Consider the following 4969-nt stretch of genomic DNA (forward strand, 5'->3'; position numbering starts at 1 on the left):
CTTCCACTGGAGTTTGTATTTCATCTCCGTAACGCTTTTGCAATTACTAAATGATCCTGTAACGAAGAGCGCTGCTCTCCATTGGATCTTCTCTATCTCTTCTATCAACCCTATCTGGTACGGATCCCACACCGGTGAGCAGTATTCAAGCAGTGGGCGAACAAGTGTACTGTAACCTACTTCCTTTGTTTCCGGATTGCATTTCCTTAGGATTCTTCCAATGAATCTGAGTCTGTCATCAGCTTCACCAACGATTAATTTTATATGGTCATTCCATTTTAAATCACTTCTAATGCCCACTCCCAGATAATTTATCTGGTTCACACTAAGAAAATCTGGTGGCCAAGTGTGAGTTCACTGTCACGCTCCTCAAACTACTGTGCCAATGTCTGGCTTTGTGACACGGTCAATTATCCTGCTGGAAGATGCCATCTTTGTTGAGGAACACATCGATCAATAAGGGACGCAAGTGCTCCAATACTGTTCACGTAGTCCGACAGCTGTTACTGTCACAGCTTCCACGGAAACCCAGATGAACGCCCCTCACACCTAACGCTGTCCCCACCGACCTGTTTCCGTGACGAGATGCACGTTTTGAGAACCCATTTGCCCATATTACAGCGTCTCCGGACACGACCTTCGATCTGATATAACAAGAAACTGCCTTCATCGGAACAAACGACGAGTTTAAAATGATCCACGCTCTAGGTCTGACGACCCCGTTCCAACTTCAATCGTCATTGACAACGTCGTTGGGTCAACATGGAAACACATACGGTTCATGTATTACGGATCTCTCGTCGTTGCATAGTCCCTCATGCGTTTTTCATAGATACCCACCTCAGAAGCATGAATAAAGTCGACCATCTTTGCTGTTTCAGAGATGTTCGTTCACAGGAGCCAGGCCATAATAAACTGCCCTTTATTGAAGTCGCTTGCGTTAGTGGATTTCCCCATTACTAGATTTTTCCCACCACGAATTCCTCTATTCCTGTCCACGTTGTTGTTGTTATGGTCTTCAGTCCTGAGACTGGTTTGATGCAGCTCTCCATGCTACTGTATCCCGCGCAAGCTGCTTCATCTCCCAGTACCTATTGCAACCTACAGCCTTCTGAATCTGCTTAGTGTATTCATCTCTTGGTCTCCCTCTACGATTTTTACCCTCCACACTGCCCTCCAATACTAAATTGGTGATCCCTTGATGCCTCAGAACATGTCCTATCAACCGATCCCTTCTTCTAGTCACGCTGTGCCACAAACTTCTTTTCCCCCCAATTCTATTCAATACCTCGTCATTAGTTATGCAATCTACCCATCTAATCTTCAGCATTCTTCTGTAGCACCACATTTCGAAAGCTTCTATTCTCTTCTTGTCTAAACTATTTATCGTCCATGTTTCACTTCCACACATGGCTACACTCCATACAAATACTTTCAGAAACGACTAACTGACACTTAAATCAATACTCGATGTTAACAAATTTCTCTTCTTCGGAAACGCTTTCCTTGCCATTGCCAGTCTACATTTCGTATCCTCTCTACTTCGACCATCGTCAGTTATTCTGCTCCCGAAATAGCAAAACTCCTTTACTACTTTAAGTGTCTATTTCCTAATCTAATTCCCTCAGCATCACCCGACTTAATTCGACTACACTGCATTATCCTCGTTTTGCTTTTGTTGATGTTCATTTTATATTCTCCTTTCAAGATACTGTCCATTCCGTTCAAGTGCTCTTCCGAGTCCTTTGCTGTCTCTGACAGAATTACAATGTCATCGGCGAATCTCAAAGGTTTTATTTCTTCTCCATGGATTTTAATACCTATTCCGAATTTTTCTTTTGTTTCCTTTATTGTTTGCTCAATATACAGATTGAATAACATCGTCCGCAGCTCGTGGTCATGCGGTAGCGTTCTCGTTTCCCGCGCCCGGGTTCCCGGGTTCGATTCCCGGCGGGGCCAGGGATTTTCTCTGCCTCGTGATGACTGGGTGTTGTGTGATGTCCTTAGGCTAGTTAGGTTTAAGTAGTTCTAAGTTCTAGGGGACTGATGACCATAGATGTTGAGTCCTATAGTGCTCAGAGCCATTTGAACCATTTGAATAACATCGGGGAGAGGCTTAAACCCTGTCTCACTCCCTTCCCAACCACTACTTCCCATTCATGCCCATCGACTCTTATAACTGCCATCTGGTTTCTGTACAAATTGTAAATAGCCTTTCGCTCCCTGTACTTTACCCCCGCCACCTTCAGAATTTGAAAGAGTGTATTCCACGTTGTACGTTTTCCAATCTCCGTTTTCCCCTACAGTTCCTACCCTCTCCAGCTCCCTCTACTACCACGGAGGTTATTCCCTCATGTCTTAAAACATCTTCTGTAACTCTGTTCCTTCTTCTTGTCAGTGTGTTCCGTATCTTCCTTTCCCCGCCGGTTCTGCGATGCTCCTCCACATTCCTTACCTCATCTGTCCACCTAATATTCAACATTCTTATGTACAGCCACATCTCAAACGCTTCGATTCTCTTCTGACCTGTTTTACTACAGTTCATGATTCTCTGGCATCCTATGCTGTAATCCAAATGTACATTCTCAGAAGTTTCTTTCTCATGTTCAGACCTATATTTGATACCAGTACACTTATTTGGCCAGAAATCCCCTCTTCACCCGAGCTGATGTGCTTTTATATCCTTCTCGCTTCATCCATCATGCGTTATTTTGCTTCCAAAATAGCAAAATTCCACAATGCTGCCATCTTTTCGGAGACGTTTGAGGGCCGACCTCTCATTACCACAGATGTTTGATTTGGGCTGCTTCGTTTTCGTAAGCGCCATACACGTCTCTCGTCGAACTTCTACAGACTCACTGAGAGGAAGTTTCATAGTTACCTGCCCCCCTGCACTGACGAAGGCCGCAACAGGAACATTTCTGGGGGTAACAGCGAAATTAAGACCCATGCTCTGTGCATTCAAGTTGATTGCGTTGAATTCCTTCACGCTAAGGTTGACGACCGTGGCAGCCTCCCCCATCTGCTGCGCCTTCTTGTTGAGACGCTCAAACTGGACTAGTTGACAGGTCGCTGATTTCTTCCTCGTGCAATCCGCTAAGGAGCAAGATATGCCACATCTCGCTGCAAGTCTAGTCTGGTTAGAGAGTTTGCTATAAAAAGGTATAGAGACAGCAAATCTCTCGATGTCACACCAAGTCACTGACGCACGTCACGTACTCTCTCCCTGACCAGCGCTAAGCTCCCTCGATGTTTAAATCTGTCGGCCGATCTGAAACTGGCGTAATTTTTAATTCTGGCGGATACTGGAACCACGTATTCTTCTCGTCATTTCAGCAAGAAACAGAGAGAACTGAGCATTCTTCCCTTTCTTTGTCGAAGCTTACCCAGTTTTCTAATATTCAGGTACATATCCTCCTCGTAAAGTCTTCTAATGCAATTCTTCAGGCTCTCCCGGCGAGCAGTTGTCATGTTGAAGAACCGAGTTTCTGTCGTTATTCGCGTCTTTACTGCACGATATTACAACTGCGTGACTCAGTCTTCTTCAGGTGCCGTCTGATGCTGATTCCAGTGGGAACGAGTCCAGTATTTATGCCGATGGTGTGCTGGGCGCTCCGTTTGCGGTTCGCGCCGCGTCAGGCGCTCTTTCTTCTAGCCGCGGCAGTCCGAACGCTGTGCGCGTACTTCGTGATTTGTGATCTGGGGTTTTCCCGGCGTACAAAAATCTTGAAAATTTCTCAGGTATTCAGCCGGGTAACGTCGTCCAGAAGGTGTGATATTTCGGTTAGCCGACTTCTTGGTGTCAGCAAGAACGCCTGAAGATAGCAAGAAGTCAGCTTGCCGAAATATCGCGCCTTCTGGACGACGCTACCTGGCTGAATACCCGAGAAATTTTCAAGAATACTTCGTGACTATTATCCTTTGTCACTATTACTGTATGAAGTTCTGAATGACGTACAAATCGTGCTAGACATTTTATCTTCCGACAGTCGTCATTTAAGTCCTCCTGTGTTCCTGGACATGACATCAAGAGCGTGTTCCATTTACCCACGAAGATTAAATCTCTGTTAGGGGGTGTGTGACGGGTGACATGGGTCTGCCGAAACCAGGCGCTTACCACATACCTTGTGAATGTGGTATGGCATACAACAGCTAGACGACTAGGACCGTTGACATCGTGTACGATGAACACCAAATGCACACCAGACAAACTGGTGATTATCTAGCATTGTTTTTAACTCAGTCATTCTATGAACTATAGTAATGCCAAGATTCTAAAACGAACATCGAGATACTGGGGCAACATTTTAAAAGAATCTATTGAGATTACGGTCACGGAGAATCTCAGTAACCGTGACATGGGATTCCTGCTGAGCTCTGCCTGGAACCCGACAGCCGTCCGGTCTGGCCGAGCTCTTCTGGGTGCTTCAGTCTGGAACCACGAGACCGCTACGGTCGCAGGTTCGAATCGTGCATCGGGCACGGATGTGTGTGATGTCCTTAGGTTAGTTAGGTTTAAGCAGCTCTAAGTTCTAGGGGACTGCTGACCTCAGATTTTAAGTCCCACCGTGCTCAGAGCCACTTGAACTATTTGGAACACGACACTCGATCTTCTGAAGACGCAACGAAGGCAACAGTAAGACCACAGGGGATACAACTGTGAAGTTGGAGTTAGACAAAGCTGCCCAGTACCTGTAATAAACAGCTGCTCTCATCTTTTTTTTTTCTTTCCTCTCTTTGGGGAAGTGTGAGGGGGAGTTCGTAGCCTTTTGGCTTTTACTCCCCTGTGTACGTGTGTGTATGATTTTTTTCTGTACTTTTTTGGTGTCTGTGATATGTGATGAGTGTTGTGTATGTGTCTGGTATTTGCCTGAGGTTGGCGAGATGTTTGGTGTTATATGGGCAAGGAGCAGGATTTGAGATTGGGATTTTCTCTTCGACTTAATCGTCGAAGATCGTCATAACCTGT

Source organism: Schistocerca piceifrons, chromosome 10, assembly GCF_021461385.2.
Source record: "Schistocerca piceifrons isolate TAMUIC-IGC-003096 chromosome 10, iqSchPice1.1, whole genome shotgun sequence".
NCBI classification, from domain to species: Eukaryota; Metazoa; Arthropoda; class Insecta; order Orthoptera; family Acrididae; genus Schistocerca; species Schistocerca piceifrons.